Source organism: Accipiter gentilis, chromosome 28 (assembly GCF_929443795.1).
Source record: "Accipiter gentilis chromosome 28, bAccGen1.1, whole genome shotgun sequence".
NCBI classification, from domain to species: domain Eukaryota; kingdom Metazoa; phylum Chordata; class Aves; order Accipitriformes; family Accipitridae; genus Astur; species Astur gentilis.
This window is the reverse complement of record NC_064907.1, coordinates 19,367,824-19,389,624: the sequence shown is the minus strand read 5'-3', so window position 1 is coordinate 19,389,624 and position 21,801 is coordinate 19,367,824.

Genomic DNA, 21,801 nt, shown 5'->3' with positions numbered 1-21,801 from the left:
AAACCAATGGAGTGCAGCAGATGCAATTCCAGCTGAGGATTCAATCTTACAGAAGTGCACGCGTCTGACCCCGCAGCCCTTTTTTCATAGGAACGGTTTCCCTGCAGACACTGGAACAAGCAAGGACTGTGGTATTTGCCATCTGTGCCCCATCAGTCTCCGACGAAAAGAGTCAAAGCCTCAAGAAGCGCTTTGTGCTGCCATTTCAATGAACACAGAGATGCTGCAGCCAAAGGCAAGCTCTGGGACTACACTGGCATCGTTCAATTCTTGACTCGTGGGCGTCCAGACAAACCTGGAGCAGCTCTGTTCTTCTGGGTTCCGACCTTCACTCGGTTAAGAGCAGTCTTTGCATCGATTTGAGGGACGCTGGAGCAGGGTCACGAGGGAACTACAGAGATAACGGGGATTTAGGCTGTAATTCTTACGAGCAACTTGACATCCCCCTCTCTCCTTGCTCTACCCCATCCACACCACGTCACTTAAATTCTCGCAGAAGGATACAGGACACGTGCAGGCAGGCGCACGATCAAACGAACAACATGTTTCAAATGATCTCACACTGGCAGGTGTATTTAAACACTACTAGAGATCCTCACGTTCATCTTAATCAACCCTGCCTAGTTTTCACCAGCCTGCCATTTCTAGTTTATTTTCAGACATCATTACCTTCAACCTTGGATCTCTTTGTTAATCCAAGGAGCTGGTATTTCCAAGGCTTGAACGGCAGCTGCACCACGCTGAGCGAAGGCAGTAAAACATCTGCTTGCGGTGCGCTCGTTTGGGCAGATTGGAGTTACGGGGATTCAGCTAATAACCCCTGATGTGCTTTCATCCTCACCTGGCCACCCTTATGGCATCCGTTAGAGCATCACCTCAGACCAAGTTTTCACTTTGGTTTTAAAATTAACGAACCTTTGGCGTTTCTTGTTTACAGGTTCATGATAATTGGCAATGCTATTAGACACCAAGAAAGGATAAATACACTCTTGTTGTAGCTTTAGGGAAGGAATGTATGATTGCATAACATAAATTTGCAGGAAAAACAAGACAGATTTCAAGTCCATTCTCCCACCCATCATGTAACTGAGTTTTAGGGTTTGAAACCACCCCACGAGTACTAATTAAACCGGTCTGTGCAGACTTACGCCACAAGAACCATCAGCTCTCCTAACTGTAGAGGTATAAGCAGGGTTTTGGCACTGGGAAATGTTCAAACAAAAATCCAATCAAGTGTGAAAAATAGGACACTGGAAATAGAAACACGTAACTGATGTTAAGTAGTGAATAATAAATAAAACCAGGCAGGCATCGTTCGCAAGTCTGGCCACTGAGCCAGGAAGAGTTTGCTTAACTCAGATAATAGTCTTTAGAAAAAGTGGCAAAGATTATGAAATCTGTAGCATTTTCATACTTGTCTGAGATGCGCACACGCATAAAACAGTTGTCCTAATTACTTCTGAAGGGGATAACGTTTATCTCGTTACTAAACTAGTGCCAACAGCAGAGAGGGAAGACGCTACGCCAAACCAGCTTTTAATAATTCTCAAATGCATCTTTAAGAGCATTGTCTAAATGTCCACATCTCCACAAGGCAAAAAAGACTCGTAACCACAGGACAAATCCGATCTTAATAAGCAGGAAATCACAGGAGCTCCCCACATCTGTTTTTTCTCTTACTAGATTAGCAGTGGTGTCACATCCGATGTCATGCTATTGTACACTGACTTTCAGCTACTTAGCAGATTTTTAAAAAAAATTTTAAAAAATTTTTTAAACACCAAGAAAGCTTTCTGGAAGCTACTTTTCCTGGCAAGGAACATAAATACACACATCATGTAAGGGTGGATTTCTCTAGAAAGTGAAAGAACTGCATGACTGGGGATTTGGGGAACCCAGCTGCAAATATCTTCACAGAATTCAATGGTCGGGACTCCAGAAGTCACCAGCAGTTCTTGAAAATATCTATTACAATTCTTTTCGGTGTTGGCATTTCCAGAATCCGGGGGTATATTTCAGCCAGGTAAAATTCTCTCAGCCAGGCTGATTGCACTGGGATGGCATCTGGAACACAGGCAACAAGGACTCAAGCATGCAATATTTCAGTTGCCAGACAAACTTAAAGTATGTGGTGAAAGATCAGGACTTTCGTCTTTAACTGAGAGATCTTCAGGGGTGAAGATGGTCTCTAGTCCCTTTTGAGTTCCCTCTAAGTCAGAAATCTAAATGCCAGTTTTCTTTTTGCAGAAATTTTTGCTGCTCATGAGAACTACATTTCAAATTTTTGGCTGATTTTTCCTACCACAGATACTGAGAGACTTAACAAGTATCTGGACTTTATCGCTCAAAGCTATTTTATATTGAGAGACATTCCAGTCCTCAAAATTTTAATTTTAACAAATATTACTATAAGACTCCTATCTTTCAGTTTACCACATCACGAAACATTCTTACTGACAGTTTCTGAAAGCTAGACAAATTCTGCCAAGGTTTTCCCTTGTTCTTCCTCTAAAAACATCAGGACTTTGCTGTGTGACAAGAATCATGATCGGTAACAGCGTTTTATTTCTTCTCCTGCTCAAGTGCGGAGCACAGAGGCAAACAACAAGCAAACTCACCTCCTCCAAGCAGAGCGGTTTTGGTGTTTGGTTGGTTTGTTTTAAAACCAGAAGTTTCCACTCCGCTGGAAGTGGCAAAACATCCAGACTTTAAAACATCCCCTCTTACCAAGTACAAAGCAAACAAATACATTCTCCAGGAAACAAGGAAAACAAATAACCCTGAAGCACTTCAGACACAGCAAATCAACCTGGTATCTCCCCCATTAATTTAGATAACAAAAGTTTCAATCACATTTTCTGACCTTATCAAAGCATCCCATTTAAAAAAATGGTGAATGACCATGTGAAATATTTCAGTAGATTTGTGTTTTCCAAGGGAAAATTGCTGTCTTGGAAAGTACTCAGCTACAGCTCTTTTTACCATTACCAAAAACATATCTTAATGACAGATGTTCTTGAAATACTTACAGCTAGAATGACCGCTCTTTGAGTAGGTCAGTGTTAATGACACCTGTAATCTCATTTTCAAAAGCACCTATCATTTCCTGCAGAGGTTCATAAAGAACAGATTTGTTTCGTTGCTTCCTACAAGACGTAGCGTGTAAACTCTGTTCATAGTGCTATCAGTTCACAACAGCGTCAGAACATCTGCTTAATTTCTGTGGACCTCATGTTTATCAGGGATGAATCTCTCAGACAAACAACGTTCAGCAGCCCACACAGCTCCTCCGATCCCTAACAAGCATTTGCCTTAAAAACAATTTTTAAAACTATAATTTTGTGTGTTTAATTAACCACAGAGGGAGAAAAGGAGGAAGGGAAACACTCCAGAAATCAACAGGAACAATTGTGCAATTATGCAACCAACTAATTATCTTCAGGAGAGCCGCTGTGAAACACAACTATAGAAATTTTCGAGTTCGCTGCAGCCATCCCGGAAAGTTAGCAGAAGGTCATGAATAGTTAAGTCATGACTTTGCCCGTGGACATTTTAAGCTGGGAGAGCAGCCCTAGAAAGGCTTTTTCTACTGGCTGCGAACAAGGACAGCCTGATTTAGGGCAAGGCGGTGTTTAGTGACCCAAAGTATTTGAACTTCACACTGTTACTGACGCTGTAAAAAGGTCTGGACGATGCTGCAGCAGCTAGGTTCTCATTAACGCAGGGAAAGACTATGAGTACCAGGAAAAATTCCTTCGAAATCCACAGAATACATGACCAGGCTGGGACTCTAGGAGGTATTCACAGGAATTCAACACCTTTTTGTGACGGTCCCCAGCACGAGGCTTGTACCTTGCTCCCTGGGAAGAAGCAAAGCCCAGCGGTGCAGCAGCTGCCGTTTCAGGCAGCAGTACTGCAGTGGTAGGCAGTAACACTTCTTCCACAGGCGAGCTTGGCAATTTTTGCTATGCTGTCAGGGTGGAAAAAAAGGAATCATGTCACTGAAATCAATGCTCTCACTCTGTTTTGTTAACGCACGTGAACGGGTTGGTATTAAACACCTTTTTATGTCTTTGCTGGAGCTCCTTAAAGAGCTCAGAAGGAAGGCACTGTGTACACATTAGTCCGTGAAGTGGTATGCCTGCAAATAACATTATATTCATTGTGATCAGACAGGAAAACTGAGGTACAGATGGGCTTTTCACCTTTGTGATCCTCACCGGGAATTTCTCCTAAGGCTGTAGTTCACCCCAGAAGAAAAAAAAAAAAAAAAAAAAAAAAAAAAAAAGGCTTTGTTCAACGCAACATCACTTACCGCAGAGTCTGGGAGCACTGGTTTGGCAGAGGTGACACTCCTGTTTCCCGATACTCCCACCAGTTCAGAGTTTAGAAGCAAAATTTATTGCAGCTAGCAAATCTGTGTCTTCATTCACAGGAGCCTTAACCAAAGGGTCAGAGCATGCAGTTGGCGGAGCAGGGAAGCAAGCCATGAAAAGCCATTCCAGACCCCTAGCTCCAGGTCACACCCCTTTTCCTATTAAGCCCCTTTTAATCCATTCTGGAACACAAGAGGTGCAGAACGAGCACTCTCCAATTGTTTTTAACATGGCTTCTGAACATGAGTCTTTGACATAGTTCTAAACGCATCAATCCTTGATGTGTTTATCTATGCTGATGAGCATTATGTTCTGCTTCAAAAATATGTATTTCTGCACCCGGGTGATTTTATTTCCCTATTGTTAAAATTAAAGATTGGCTAAACGATTTCAGCAGTGCCTGTCAAGCATTTCCTTTCTCCTGCAAATCCTAAAGCTCCGATTTTCATCATTAAGTCACTGACAATATAAAGACAGACCTCTTCAAAAAAATCATCAAAGATAAATGCACAGAAATGATACAGAAATTGGCCTGCAGCATCATTGCAGCATAAATAGAACTTTCTGAAGAGGAAATAACGTCCACATTGACACCAGAGCTCAACACAGAACTGTAATGACCTGCATCTTAGAAACCACCTTGTATCAAATGCTGTGCAAGGATTCAAAAGATTTTCAGTCTTCATAGACCACGTGAGAAAAACCCCTCCATTCCACACAGATAGAGCCATCAGCTCCACGAGACAACAAGAACAGAATAATTATCAACCGCTTCTCCCTGTGAAAATGCAAGTCCAGCTGAAGGTCAATCCAATAGTCCACCTAACCCAGTTTATCTGGTAGCGGATGCTTAAAGAACAGCGCGCTCAAAGACAAGCAGAGGATGATTTGTCACCCAGCCTCCTAACAATCAGAGAGTTGCATTTTTTCAGAGCTGGAAGTGGCATCTGGAACACTGGTGAGTATGTCCTCCAGGGCATCCCTTAACCCTTTTTTGAATTCGTCTCTATTTCGAGTTGCTGCAACACCAATTGCAAGGGTCCTACAATTTAATCATTTGTTTTCTTCAACGTTACTTCCATTTTATTTTTGAAACCCACTGCTTTCTAATTTCTAGTGCCCCTCTGCTTCTTCTGTTGTGAAAAATAGCATCCCACAGTAATCATTCCCTCCGTGTCTTCTCCTTACCCATACTGATTTTTTAATTTCTACCATTTAATCTAAGCTGAAAGCCGTGTCTTCAGCCACCTTTCTTACCCTGCACTTGCTTTCTCCGCAGTCTGACCTAAGGAACACCAAGCAGAGCATGGCACAAGGGGTCAGACTACAGCTGTAGGAACCCACATTTGCACCTTCCCCAGGCACTGGACGTACAGTTTAGCACTTGTCCAAGCTGAGAGTTGAATCACATCCTGAACTGAGCATTTGGAAGTCAACTGGGAGATTACAGTTGCTGCAATTAATCCAAGTGTGAAAAGATTAAGAACAGTTTATCCAGCTTTTATTCTCCTGTGACTGACTACAGTTAATTCTACTAACACCTCCAATGACACACACAGCCCAGGCCCAACAGCAGCTTAATTGTTCCTACACTCTCTATATTCTTTGCGCCGTCTGGAGCATAGCCTTGGATGCCACAGCACTGCCAGAATATTATAATCGGAAAAAGACTCAGGAATAGAAGCACAGCATTAGACAGATGGTTGAGGTCCTTCCTTCATTTGCTTTTCAAATTAACTAAGTGTGTCCAAATGAGACACTTGATAACTAAATATCAGTTTTCCTTTTCCCATATAGCCCCACATAGCCACACTCTTGAAGAACTTGATTTTTTTTGCCTTCCTGGGGATGAATGCTAGTCACAAACACTCAGCTTATATTTGGGAAAGAAAAGGTAAAGGGTGCTTCTGAACCTGACTTTATGGAGCCAAGTTTTATGAGACATCAAGTCTTTTTAAAGCATTTCTATGCAATAAATGCTGCTTCTTTCATACTGTATCCGAAATCACATCAGTGAGATACTGCCAGAGATTGCGTATATTCCACACAAGCAGCCTGGGACAGTAAGGTCTTCAAACGACACAGCTAGGTCTAGAAAAGTGCAGCTAAGCATGCCTGGGTGGGCCAGTGGTTTGAGGTACTGAAGCCACTATTTAAGGAGTTGGGGAGCTAAGTGTGACGGGGTGGCACGCCAGGGTAGCATAAAACCTCTGTGACAGAACTAAAAATATAATGCAGAGCTTGTGAGGATCAGAGCTAAGCTTCCTTTCTTCTCCAAACAGCTTCCAAGGCAAGAAAATAACAAGCCAGAGGAATCACACACACACACACAAAAAAAAAAAAAGAAAAACCCTAACAAAAGAGAAAAACCATCCTCTTTCATTTTGTGGGGCCATTCAACCTATTTGCTAGAACGTCTCCTTTGTCCTTTCCCTGAATATCTGCAGTGACGGCAACTGTGCAAAACAAGATTTCTTGGAGTAGGAGTGCTTCATAAACAGATAGCCACATCTTAAAGTACAAAACAAGCAGACATGATTTCAAATATTTGGCAAGGTGCAGGTACATCATGACTGCATGTTAAATGCATTATTCAATACACTACAAAGTGTAAGGTGTCAAAGTGACAATTCATACTGTATTTACCTCCCATCAGCAAAGGTATTAGAACAGAACGCTGAGTGCTTGAACAACAGAAATGACGCAGTGGAAGAGATATCCAACGTGGAACAGCAAAGAGAACAGTTTACCAAACTCGGACATCTTGACCTCAAAGAGGAATTTAAGGAAATACTTTGAGCCAGAACATTTTAGTGAACAAACCCATTGCATTTCGTTTGCAGACATTGCCTCTCGTGAAAAAATTTTGCAATCGGATTTCTAATATCCCTAGGGCTTCATATAAAAGTGAGTTCCCAAATTATATCATCTACCATTTCCCTTGTATTCCTAATGATCCAAAGAACCCAAGGGGATTTTCTGCACTTAAGTCTACTCAGATACAGACGTAGGAGATCTTTTCCGAGTACCTTTTGCTGAGAGTGTAGCTTAATAAAGTGGGGTTCAGTAGACCTGGGTTATCTCCCCAGCTTTGCCACTAGCCCGTAGGTTGACCTAGCAGTGAGTAGGTCCATCTCCCTGCACGTCAGTCACTCCATTTGTGAATCGAGGATAACACTGATACTCACAGCAGAACTCTTAGAAACAAGTCGAAGTGAAACATATTCTACTGGAGCAGGCATTATTCTTCCAGTTAGTGTTGTAACTAACCACAAGACTGTTTCGTTTCCCCTTTTCAAAAAATTCTCTTAGCTACAAGCATGCAAAATGTTCTGAAAAACTTATTTAAGCTTCCAGGTTTCTTGTAGATAAAAAACTTATTTAAGCTTCCAGGTTTCTTGTAGATAAACAAGAAACCTCGGTCGCCTGACTCAGGCACACGAGCACAAAGGCAATGACTACCTTGAGAACTCAGGTTACTCGCCGCCTTTATTGCTGCGGCAGCCGTCGGTGCTGGCCTGCGTTACGCAGCCGATGAGCGGCAGCAAGGGGCCATTGCTTATGTTTATTGTAAGTCATTCACTAAAATGTATGTTACACGACATTAAAACTATGTTGGGTGTCCGGGTGCAATAAAAAATTAATTTACCATTCACAAAGCTTCTCATTTAGTTAAATCAGCTGTGTTTCAGCTACATTATCTGTATGTTTCTAACGTATTTATTCCCTATATTTTTGCAGAGCTGGCTCAAACAGAGCTTTATTTTTTATTATTAATTTAATGTAATTTCTATGTATTCCTGGGAGTAGGCCATGGTGTAACAATTATACTGCCACACTGCCATCTCCAGGCAAGCCAAAGAACTGTACAAAAAGCTCTTTCAGAAGTGCATACGCATATACATATCTTTTTAAAATAAAAATTTTAAAAATATATACTTGTTTGAAATACTCTCCTATCTCATGGAATGTATGAAAAGGTGTCAGTCATTTGCACTGTGTTTTACATTTAGAATATTTCCACAGGTACAAGCGCACCAAGGCAGACTTGCATCCAGAGCAGCAGCTCAACGCTAACTCTTCCGTGTGAACTTGTGCCCTCCAAAAACTGCAATTTGGTACTAAGAGAAATTTTAAACGTACCCAAGAGCTACATTGGTCTGTATTATTCCTAAGCTGACAAACTCCAAGACAACAAGTCTATACCCTCCCATCAAGCTACTTCCAAGAGCTCCGACTGACAAGGACAAAAAGTCAGTCATTTCATATATACAACTTACACTTGATTTTAACGTATCCTGTCACATTACGACTTCCAGCACATTTATAAGGAGCACTACCAAAGATATGCCCAGTTTTAAATTTTGGCCAGGAAGGGCCAACTAGCAGCGCCGTAGGGATTTCTCAACCTCACACACGCTTTGACTGAAACGTGGAGGCACACGATAGCTGCGCTGCCCTGTTTTCAAGATAATTAAGCTGTTCCAACTAATTACTATACCCTTCAAGTATCATGATGAGAAATGACATATGTAAAGCTTCCTGGAAGGGTTGTTCACTCAGCAACTTCCTTGCTTTAAAATTAAAGGACCAAAACTAATTGTTAAGCCTACTTCATTGAAACACAGATTAAGACTGTATTTACAGTAAAATTTTCAGGAGTTATCATGGCTCATAGCAGAATAAAGGCCAGGTTTACAAAGGCATCGGGATGCGTAATACAGGCCAGGTGAGCTGCAAAAGGAAGCAGATACTCATTAAAAGCAGCAGAGCTTCCCACATCATCTCCCACTCCCTCCGTCAGAGGCGGTTGGTAACTCAGCACTGACCACAGTTCGTAACGGTTCTCAGGTTCACCGTCCGAAATGGAAATATGGCCTTCAAGAGAAAAATGCTGGCAGAGAGCTGTCCTTCCCTGGTAGAAACATCTCACTACAGGGGCTGAGGAAGGAAACTAAGCCTACTAACTAATAATACAGCCAGAAATACAGGCAGAGTTTTTCTAAAAAGCAAACATCTGATGTTTTACAACATTAGAAGAAAGGCAAGAAAGAAAAAAATCCTGCCTCTAGTGCAGACGCAGACTTACCAGTAGATTTACTCTTCACTGCTTCAGCTCTTACCTAAACTGGAAACATGGCAGTTTAGTCAAATGGGGAAAAAAACAGAGCATGGGCTGTTGTCACTGCATGTTCCTTGTCAACAAGGATATGCAGGTACCATCAAAGACTTCAAAGCTGACGGGAAAAAAACCCCAGTTTGTCAGATTTTAGGTTTCTTTTTTGTTTACATGTTCTCTCGGAGGTAGAAGGCTTCATCCTGTTGTACATCATCTGATGTACACAACTCTTAAGACATTTGTAAAAAAATTACTTTAGTCCCAATACCCAAAGAGCATGAAGCTGAAAAGAAAAATGATTCATTCCAGGAAAGAAAAGAAAAGAGAAAAAAAAAAAAAAAGTCCTGTACTTTCAGAACTGAAAAGCTTCATTACCCAAAAAGGAATTAAAACTGTGGTCTTCTACTATGCTTGGTTTCTTCTCAGCTGCTTCTTGTGGGTAGAGGTGAAATAATAATAAAAAAAATATTGTTGGATTCCTCTATCTTTCACCAGCTACAGTGACATATGTCATCATAACCATGTTAGCAACACTTACAAGTATAGATGCAGTGCAGTCCTCTGGAGGAGCCGAACCCTCACTGTTCCTCTAAGCAAAGATATACTAGATTTTTTTTTTATTTTATTTTTTTTTCATGATAGCAAGCACCTTGTATACATATGGCTTCCCTCAGCAAAAGCTTGACATGCTGACCTGGCTCTGTTCCCACACAGGATGGAGAATGAGCTGTACCAGCAACATCCACCTTCGCAGCAAAACAACTTGTTTCTCAGCAAGGCTTGTTACCTCGTTCTCAGTTCTGTGGTAACACCATTTATACTTCTATGCCAATACCAGAACAATTAGTTCAATTCCATAAAGTAAAAATTATTCATACCCCTATTGAAAATACTTGTACTTTCACAGTGAATACATAGCAGAAAAAGTTTCAGAGTAAATCTCCACTCGCTACTGTTTGATACCAGTGAGAATGCGCTGCAGCTTCATAGTTCTATCTGAAACCTTGTCCACCACAGCAACAAGATAAAAAATTAATAATTCTTGGAGGGATTTTGTTTTTAGCCTGCACTTTAACTGAACAATAAGTCATTTAAATTCCATTGGAGGAGCAAAAGGAAACATTAGTCAAATCTCACTTGACATGCTCATCACCTACTTAATGTCAAGTCAAAACATTTTGCTTTGTTCCTCAAATTATAAAACCTGAGGACAAATTACCACAGCAAAGTCAGACTCAGCATATTAAAAGCCAGGACAAACAATGTTTTTTATTATGATTATCAAATGATTAGAGCTCTACAGATGTCAGAAAGAGATTGAGAAATTCAGAGTTTAGATTGTCATTTAGAGAAGAAAATTTAGAAACCATTTGGAAGAAAGACTTTTACATGGTGTTTTCAAACCAATCACCAATTTCCTATGTCTACTCTACAGCATTTTGTGGAACCCTCTACTAATCATGAGAGCTTCCTAATTTTATTTAAACCAACAGAAAAGTGTACCTGTTCATTTCTCCACAACTCAACATTAGTGAGTTCAACTCAACAATTCAACATTAGTGCCTTGTGGGGTGTTGTAGCGGTAGTACATCTGCATTTCTAAATCTCGGGCTTACTCCTTGCCCGAATCAGTTTAAAACTCAGTTAAAATTCAGACGAACTAAAAATCAGAGTAAGTTTCCATGTGGATGTCTACTGGATATAGGTCAAGCTCAGCTCTGTTGTCTGCACTTCAAGCTAGTCTTACTAGCAAACGTAAGACCAGATGGAGGAAAATAGAAGGAAACATCATTTCATCTCCTCCAAAGCTTGTCTGAAGATTAAGCTATAGCTCAAATATTTTATGGATGCTTATCTGTTGCTTGTAATTTAAATGGAAGTACTATTGCAAGAAAACACAGCTAGATTTTTATGCTAATAAATTTCATGATACTACACAAATGAGGACAGTATCATTACACTGATTTTACATATTATGCTCCCCCCCTTTTTTTCAAACCAGAAATCACTCTGTAGCACGCTGGCAGAAGCAGGAACATAACTAAGATCTCTATATGCAAGATTTATATAAGGTTTCTATGAGCATTATACAAACAGAATCAAATCTAAATCACTTTATCTGCATGCAACATTTTTTTCCCAAGCCTCTTTCTCCCCCTCAGCCCCCAAACCGCTTAAAGGCACGTCTGTCTTCTAGTTACCTCATGTAAAATCTACAACACTGCGCCGCAAGAGGCAAACAGTCTTTTGAAGCTGGGTAAAATGTTCCTGAAGTTGCCATCAGTCCATCTTTTCCAACTGCCTGTTGAACAGTGTAGGAACTCTTCAAAACCCCAAATTACTAGGTGTCTTTTAAAAAGGAGACTTCAACACCTGGAAGTATGGTGGGATGTATTTCCCCCAGCAGAAGTTAGGAATAACTTCAACCAGTTGCAGCAGAGAAGTTCTCTGCTTTTTAAAAGGGCTGTTTTCTGTCCCAGCCCTGTTATCCACAGCTGCATGCCTGACATTAATTGAAGTTATCGACAGGAGTGTTAAGTGTTAATGCATCCTCATTAAGCAGATTTACCACTCCCCTGCTCTAGTGCTTTCAAAGGAACCATGGGACTACCTTGTTCTTACTACTCGAACAGTTATTTTACTATTAACCAAGGAAATCGACTAGCAAAAAAAGACCAAATAAGGCAAAAAAAAAAAAGTATAGCTCAATTCCAAAGGATCATGCAGATCTACAGGTTCGTATCATACTGTGTCCACAGCAAGAGAGTTCCTTTTTTCTACAGCTCACACTGACAAAACCAGATATATTCATACAGCTGTCTTAGCTAATTGGCATCTGAGCCACCAGCCCAAGCATTGGAGCCTCTTTAAGTGAAGCTTAAATACTGTGGGGACAAGGCCAGAATCCATGCAAGTCTCCAGCGCTTCACTGAAGACCATGGGCAGGCTGATTTACACCACTGAGAGCTGGCCCTTTGCTTTTTTCAACCCAATAGGAACAATTTGCCGGTTTTTTTGAGTTGTTTTCTAACCCGGCTAAACTCCTGGATTTTCAAAGGTGATGGGCCCTAAGTCCTTAAAACACAACCAGTTTTTCTTCTAAGCCAGCATTTCAAGAATTAGGAATGATCTACTGATCATTAAGTTCTAGCTGCAATTTTAAATGCTCCAGATAAACCAGATGTGAATGAAGAGCACAGCCAGTCTGCAATGCCATCGATGTGGCCGTGCACCCGCACAAGCTACGTAAGAGCCATCCCCTCCAACTGTAATCTAAATTATGCAGCAGTGTAATAAAGCAAGGCCAGCCCCAGCCCAGCTTTTGGATGCAGCCCTCAGATATAACACTGGTTTTCACGTGAATACAAGACACCGAAGTCATGCAGATAAAGCACACATCTGATTTACCCCAAAATACACCTATTACTGAGCGCAATCATTTGCGCTTCTCTTGGCACATGTTTGTAAGAAGGGAATCAATCTTGGTTTAAGCAGCACAGTCTTCTTTCAGTAAGGTTTAAATACACTGGCTACTAAGACTTGCATCATATTTTCAATATTAATTTATCTACCTTTCACTTTTCAGCCATTTAACCATGTTATGCATTTGTCTAAGATTAAGAGCAGAGGTCCATATTTACTGATTGTTACTACTGAACCTGCACACATACATTATTAGTATTTTTCTTCCCACAGAGAATGAAAACTTTAATTTTAAAAAAAAAAAACCAAACCCAAAACATTTACCAGCAGCTAAAATACGTTGGCTTGAACAATAGCTAAAGAAATATCTTAGTCATGCTCTCCCAGTATTAAATCCCTCCTGCCAAGTAAACTCCATTCAAGAACAGAGTTCCTGTGAAAGAGAGATGGGGCCTGCCTCTTCATCCACTTTGCACCGTGTGCATGCATTTGCATTATTGTTGAAGCACTGCTTTTCAACACAATATTGGGTTTCTATTCCCCCAAAAGAGTCTACTTTTGGCAGAGGAATTCAGATTTTCACTGGGGAGGAATCAGACTGAGAAGTTGAGAGATACATATGTCTACATGCACATGCAAAAGCGCCACTGCAGTATCTCTGGACTTATATTCCCTAAGGCATGTCTAAATTAAATTTCCCAATTAAATCTCTCTTGATTTACTATGGCAGAATACAACAGCATTACAGCACAGCAGCTCAGCGAAAAGGACAGTGTGATATACCACGAGTTGCAGTGCTTAGCCAGAGAACTGGGCCATCAGAAAAGAACATATCCAAAAAGTAACTGAACTACTGCGCACACGTAGGAACTGGAGGAGGAAGTTTAAAGTGTTTGTTTTCAGTCTGAAGAGTCTTTTTTTCTCTCCCGTGTTAAGCCTAACTTTTCTGCCAAAGCAAACAGTTGAAAATATTATCAAACATTTCTAACCAAGAAATTTGTAACTGTGAAATATGAATACAAAGTGAGTACAAAGTGATGGCAAACATGATGAAGGTCAAAACAGTGTAGGATTTGATCTGTTCTAGGGTTTCATTTCCTTAATCAAATTTTGGACATCCAACCGTTGACAGCATCTCTACAAGTGACAGATTTCTGCCTTTGGGTTTTGTTTTTTTTAAAAAATCTTTTTACCGTAGTCCAATGGCATACCATCAGTAAAAGGCAGATTACAAACAGAAAAGACACCATCGAGGACCCATTTAAAGCAGAACAGCAGCGTGATGTGATCTGCTTGACCAATGCTCTGTTTCCACAGGACACCAAGAGTCTAGGGGAAACCACAAAATAATTCAGGCACCATTTTCAAGCTCATTCCTCATCTTGTGGAAAAATGTATGTGGCAGAGGAACAAACAGTTACATGCTTCTGAGCATATTCAATGAGACCCGTTGACACAACAGTGCTGCTGAGGCCATCCAGGCCTATTTATTCTGACTAATTTCCATAATCTATTGTGCCTGCATCTGCAGGCATTTGACTCAATTGCTTTCAGAGGCAGCTCAGTTTTCCAGACCTGTTATTTTCCATTCCGCTTCAATAAATGCCTTTTTTTCCTATTTTCACTCACTCAATTTTATTACATCTTCATGTGAAGAATTCCCTTTGGATCACTTGGGAAAGAATATAACAATCCAGAGGGAACTACAGTAGCAATTTCCATGGGGATCCTTCTCATGAAGGCAGCTAACCTATCCATAAATATTCATCACTGCAATATCTAAGGAATAAGCCAAGGTAAGAAGAGCCTTCCTGTAGCATTTTAAAAAGTTTAACGCTAGTCACATACACTGAAACAATACGTTTTTCATCTTCTTTTTCCAGAAGCGCCAAGCATGCTGCTTCTGCAGGACTCGGTGCTGGGCTAACAGTCTCAGTCAGGTATTTAAACAATACCTTATTGTTATCAGTATAAGTGCCTTGCAGCCCGTATGGCATTTATCTGCAAAATCCCAGAGGGGCCCAGAGACGTTCCCATTCTGCCGAGGAGGACACGAAGACGCGTACAGCTATTTTCCAGGTATTGAAATCTGCTGAAGAAAAAACCCTTCATATTTCAAGCTACAACACTGCTTCCTGCAGAGTTATTTGTTTTAATTCGAACTTATCTGCCCTTCTGCGAGCGGATGACAACTCCTAAAACTATTTTACCAACTTGGGAAAAAAACAAGAATCCAATAAAATTAAGAAAGAAAATCGAACACCTTGGAAGATGTAGCAGGATACATGAGCAAAGAGACAAATTACTGTTGTCTCTCTCGCTTTAGATCCAGAAACAAATTGCACAGCTATGTCAGCGCAGCCTTCCACCGCAGCTAATAACCTGTGATGCTACATCGCTTCCAGGCCCAAGAAAAATCTCTCTGCACCGCACCATCCCCTGGCCCTGGGGTGGGCGAGCGCAGGCAGGTCACCCTCTGCTCTCCTCCACGGCGCGGCCAGGGGCAGGCGAGCTCTCCTCCGCCACACGGAGCGGTCCGAGCGCGGCAGAGACGTGTCGAGAAGCCCCAGATTAAGCACGAGAGCGATTAAAATACGCATCTCCGAGGAAACAGCCTCGCACAATGAAAAAGCGGCACTTGCGCCAAGCCCGTTCGGTGCCCTGCGAGAGGCGGAGAAGACAGTTTCAACGCTTGACAGATGCTCTGCGACAATTAACCAAGGTCTAAATCGGCCTAGGAGTTTAATTTCTCAAACCACGGTCTCTGACTTCAACTTGAAAAAGACTTGTGGGGCAGACGATGGGTCAACCGAATCGCTGCTGATGGGGGCAGAAGGGATCTCTTCCCATGTTCTGGGCTGCAACTAAACCAGAGCAGAAAAACTAAATGCACTGGGGGATTAGCATCCCAGAGCAGCGGTAGCCTCGCTCTCGGAAGAAGGATGCGAGTCAGATAACCAGAGGTAATGAAGGAGCTGCAAACCATGTTTTCATGACTTTGCAGAAAATTGGTCATAAATCTCCCATCTGTAAAACAGAGAAATCTAAAAGTGCCCCGAGTTCTGCGAGTGAAAAGTGGAAAGTATATTATTATTATTACTATTATTATTATTCTTCATAGCCATCAATCAGCCACCTTTCAGCAGCACTAAAAATTCAGTCAGAGCACCTCTCAGCAGAATTGCTCCCGAACAGGGCAGGCTGCATAGTGAGTGTTCTCCATTTCAGGACCGGTTGGCTGATACAACGTGTACCAGCCCTAGCTCAGCACGCTGCTCAGCTAATGCTTCCTCGTGTACCCAGTTATACTCTTGTATTTGTTAATGTTACATGAGAAATCGTTACAATTACAGTAAATCACCCACTATGAATCCCGGAGCTAAAATTTTTTAATGAACATTCATTGCAGGAAAAAAATATCTCCTCAAACAAAACCATGGGAAAAAAATAGTTTTATGAGACATGAAGTTCTGGCTTTCACTATCTGTTTAGTGTAATTTGTTTAGTAGATTTAGCTCAAGATGCAGCTCCTGCATACATAATCAGTCACCGGTTTAGATTCCATCCCATCGGTTGGTAACTGGGAAACTGAAGAGTGTCACTGACATTTTGGGTTCATTATACAAGCCAAAATGTTTTGTCTGAGCTTACAGAGTGTTTGGCACATCCTCCGGTCAGGAGCAGCTCTGGCAAGGACGGACCCTCAGCTGTACGACACCGCGTGCAGCTGTACAACACCGAGGAGCCAGAACGTAACGCCCACCGCTTCAGACACCAGTCAGAGGCAGCGTGGGTCAGCGGGAAGATCAACCCAGCCGTCAGCAAATGTCACGACAAATTTAGCTGGCATTACTTCTGGCTGAAGCGAGCCATAGGGAAAGAATTTATTTTGGTGCTTTGACTCACCTGTAAATCCAAGACCTGTTAGGAAGCACCTGAACACGTTTAGGTAAAAACCACACCACGTTCTGTAAAATCAGCAGGATACTAACCAAAAAGTACGGGCTAGTATGGGGATAACTGGGCATCGTTGCTGTTGAGAAGGTGAGACCTCCCAAACAGATTTTCTTCCAACTATTGCAAATAACGGCAATTGCAAATCGACTGACACACACAAAAAACAAATAAAGAACATGAGCAGAACAAATAATTACGTGTGTGATGATTTGAAACAGCTAAGAAGTCCCTTATGTGATCTGCTCTGGGGAACCTTGACTTGGAAAAAGTGCACTATGTATTTAAAAGTCATGCAAGAATCATGAATTTTGCTGCTTCTTCATGTCTTGAGGGTTTATGACCAAATACAATACATGAAATTGAAACAAGTCCAGTGATTTCAGTCATATAGAAAGCAGAAGCCGTAACATGGACATGAACTCTTGATTAAAGTAACCCAAGTTAAAGCCAGAAACAAACTGTGCTTCCTACTTCCTCAGCTGTCTTAAACCAACTTAATAAAATGGTAACAAGATGGACGAATTATCCAACAGTTCGGCATGAGTGAAGGCCACGCTTCCCACTGCTGAGCAGGGCAGTATAAAATGGGATCACGCCACCTTCAGACAAATCAGCGATCTACTCCCTCGGTGCTACCGACTGTAATTTCCAATACTGAATATTATAGTGAGTGAGGTTTATTAGGTTACAGGAGGAAAAAGCAGAGTCTTTAGAAGCTGTTCATTCCCTAGGAGAGAGAATCAAAACCTTTACAAATAGTGGTAGTAAAGTCAGGGAACAGCTCAATTACTGCGTCTGCTGGTACTGAAAACAAATCTATGTGCCAGAGGCACAAAGAACAACAGCAGCGGCACGTAAATGAAGACATTAATTCCAACGCATAATGAAATTCAGACGGAGTTACATATTATAACCACGAGAAAACTAAACGAGGAGTTCACGGCAAGCAGCGCGGTGGCGGTGACGACCAAAAGGACTTACCCTTGAGTCGGCAGCTCTCGGTCGGGAGCTGCGCCGAAGGCAGCGGGGCTCATCGCCTGGCACCATCCCAACGGGAAGCAGTTCCAGGGCACAAGGGCCACCGCGATCCCAGTTGTGCCGACAACTCCTTGGATGACCTTGGGGGGGACACTGCCTCTTTCTTCAGCAATGGTCCTGTTGCATTACCTATTTCAAAGCCAGGCCTCCCCCTCCTCCCTTTATTTTTTCAATTCAGCCCAGAGTTGTCAGGTTTTCCACATTTTAATCCTTAGCCTGAAAAACATTCTGCAGAATATTGGCATTAATTTTCAGCTAAATTTCTCAGAAAAGCATACAAGAGAAGAGCAATACCAAACAGCAGTAGCTGGAAGAATAGACAGACTCTGATGCACAGATTAATAGATAAGTGAGGCAGCATCCCTGCAGAAAAATGTGGATTAGTGATAACTGACATCACACATATCTCCAGGTACCAAAAACCAGAAAAACAAAGAAAAGGGTCAAAAGAAAAAAGTGCGTGGAATGAATGAACGGTGGGGAATAGGAAGACAAAATATAAGTCTCTGGGCCATAAAACAGAAAAAAGTCTTGGTAAAACAGCTTTTATCACATATCTCTTCCCCATACTGCAGCAAAACAATCTCATACAGTAGAAGAAGAGAGTGTGGGAGCAGGAGCTAAACCACGCTAGAAACTTGGCATTGGCTCTGGCTGCATAAATCGGATTTAAGGAGCAAGTTATCTGGTCTGACATGTTTTCAAATAAACAACCCCTGAATAGGTTTTCTAGGAGGTCCCCTAAGGCCAGACCTCAAGTCCTTCAGACTGGTTTTGAAATCTGAGTGAACCTGGATCCAGCTCGGTTGAAAACACAAAGCGCATTGAGGTTTAGACAGCTTTACGCCCCAGATCCATACAAATTCTTACTTATGCCATAGAAGCACTGAACCGCCTCCGGTGCCAACCACATGCAGGTTGTACCCTGTGTAAACTCCACTCATACGAATACACACCAAACCAGCTGCTTCGCTCTGAGTCACAAGGGCAACTTGCAGGGCTGCCAGTTAGTGGGCAAAATAATCCTTTTACATGTAAACGTGTCTGACTTCCAAATCGAATGTGCTATAGTGGGTAACACAGAATCTCATTACACCGTTTCATTTTGTTTTTGAAGAGAGATGCCAAGCAAAAGCTGACTTTGAAATCGCATATTTTGGGGCAAGTCTGTGTAATAACTGCTTCCCTCTCCAATTATCAACTGTTTTTTCCATCCAGTGCACTACTCTTTCCCATGACGATCAGAGGGCTGGAGCCCCTCTCCTGTGAAGACAGGCTGAGAGAGTTGGGCTTGTTCAGCCTGGAGAAGAGAAGGCTCCGGGGAGACCTTAGAGCAGCCTGCCAGTACCTAAAGGGGGCTACAAGGGAGCCGGAGGGGGACTTTTTACAAGGGCGTGTAGTGATGGGACAAGGGGTAATGGCTTCAAACCGAAAGAGGGGAGATTTAGGTTAGATGTAAGGAAGAAGCTCTTCCCGGTGAGGGTGGTGAGGCCCCAGAACAGGTTGCCCAGGGAGGTTGTGGCTGCCCCGTCCCTGGCAGTGTCCAAGGCCAGGTCGGATGGGGCTTGGAGCAACCTGGGCTGGTGGAAGGGGTCCCTGCCCACGGCAGGGGGGTGGAACTAGATGGTCTTTAAGGTCCCTTCCAACCCAAACCATTCTATGAAATGTTTGATGGCTGCATAAGCCAAACACCCCGGGAGAGGGTTTTCAGAGAGATTCTAAATAGACCCAAGTGCCCAAAGTTTATAGACTCTTCAGCCAAAGTTAACAGCACACAAAAATCTTTGAAAGAAGTTCAACGAATGTTTCGTTCTGTGTCTCATTACAGCCGTTTGCAGGAACTCGGGAGTGACTCGACAGAGTCGGATTTGAGGGGCTGCAAGGAGAAAGACAAGGAGATGGGTCTGATTCTTAATGAGGATTGCAGTCTTACTGTTTCTTCATGCCTGAGATGCATTATCTTTGTAATTGTGGTAAAGAAGCCAGGTTCTCGGAGACCATGATGACAAAATGCTACATCATTATCCTACTGTAGCTGAGCTAAGAAAAGGGATAAAAGAAAGACATCCTGTTTTTCCATGAATGGCAGGTTCTGCCAATTCACAGAGGGAGAAGAAAAAAGCTGTCTCAAAATGATTATGCAAAATTCCTTGGTGGCTTTGGGAGGAGGGAAGGAAATGACATTAAGGTCATTTTGTAAGACCTTGAATATTTTTAATTCAAAATATGTATCACATTTTAATCAAACCAGCTCTGTGCTATTTCTATCCAAGTAATTTGCATTCTGGCTATGTCATGGGGGCAGTTATGAGTCAGCTAAGCTCTCTAATATAATAACTATCAGAAAATTGTCTTGCATTATTCATGTTAATTATGCTGAACCAAACACTGTGGACAGGAAAATGTATTTTCCATTGCAATATTTTTTGCCTCGTAGAGATTTTAAGAATTGATTGGACTGAGTTTCTTCCTCAAGATTAAACCTTCAGACAAAAAGGATGTCAAATATGCATGTGTCTTGGCAAACAACAAGAGTTCTGCCTCTGGATTTTTGTTATGTTCAGCTGGTATATCTACAGTGTATAGATTTTGTTTCTCCATAAACAGCTAAAATAAAAATAAAATCTAGTGCCCTGAATTACCAGCACACTTAACATTTACAGATGCCTGGATCATTCAAAGAAAGCATCTGTTAACAGGAATGGTAATTTTCCTGGCTTGCCTCCACTCCAGTCAGCCTAGTATTTTGACTTTTGAGTTAAAAATGTTCAAAACCAACTTGCTTTCTCATGAGTAGCCTTCTTAAGTATCCCACCCCAGCCTGTAACACAAATACAACATCTATAGCTGCTTCTGCAATATAAGCAAACATAACTAGCATGAGACAAGTTTGTATCATCTGCACCTATAACACAATCTTACTGGGAAACTCTGTTGGAAAATAGCCCCATAATCTATCCTACATGAAACAGTCTGTACATCCGCCCATCCTTCCTGCACTGAGACCATGCTCCGCCAGCAGCCAACACCAAAACATCAGAAGATGTTGGAAACCACCCCGCTGCACACCAGTGTATTGCCAGTACGCGTTAGAAACACCGGCAGTAGATGGCGGACAATTACCTGGGCACTGGCAACAAAAGTCATTAACTCAGGCTTGGTTTGGTTTTTTTCTTTAAATAAACTTTTGCCAATTTTTTTGTTGTTTTTGTTACATTTCACAGACAAATTAATTAAGCTCCCTTGGTTGCTTGCACAGCCAGAAATTCTCCTTCAAATTGCTAAAGAAAGCTTTTATGAAAGTAACCTGGTCTTAGTAGAACTGCGACCAGCTCATGTTTAAGGTGACATTTGTATTCTTGCTGTCAAAGCCTTATGAAAGTAACTTTCTGGAATGGCAAGGGAATTAATGGGCCAGTGAAGATGTGGGAGGGGAAGGGAAGAAAGAAAGAGAGGGATTTAACACCCCCAACTTGTTTTTCACAACTCTGTCAGACCTCAGTGAAGGAGTTCGCTAACAAACATGAAGGCGCAGGGGCTGGGCAAGCTGCTTTTAATTCCAGAAAGTTGAGGAGGTTACGTACCTTTTTCACGCCAATCTATCAACAGTGAGTAAAATAATGAAAAGAAATTTATCAACACAAAGGCAGCCGGTTCACATCCATTTTATTCCACAGATCCTCAACAGCGCTCTCGAACCCCATTATCGCTGTATCCTTGAGGATGTCTAACATAAAAGGCTATTAACTCCCCTTGTAGGTGGAGACCTGAACATAACCGCTGGCAGATATATGCTATGGCAAATACGGACGCTTGATCAAGTCAGAGTCTGTGATCAGTAAAACAGATTGATAGTCTGAGCATGCTTAACCCTAAAGGGCAGAGTGA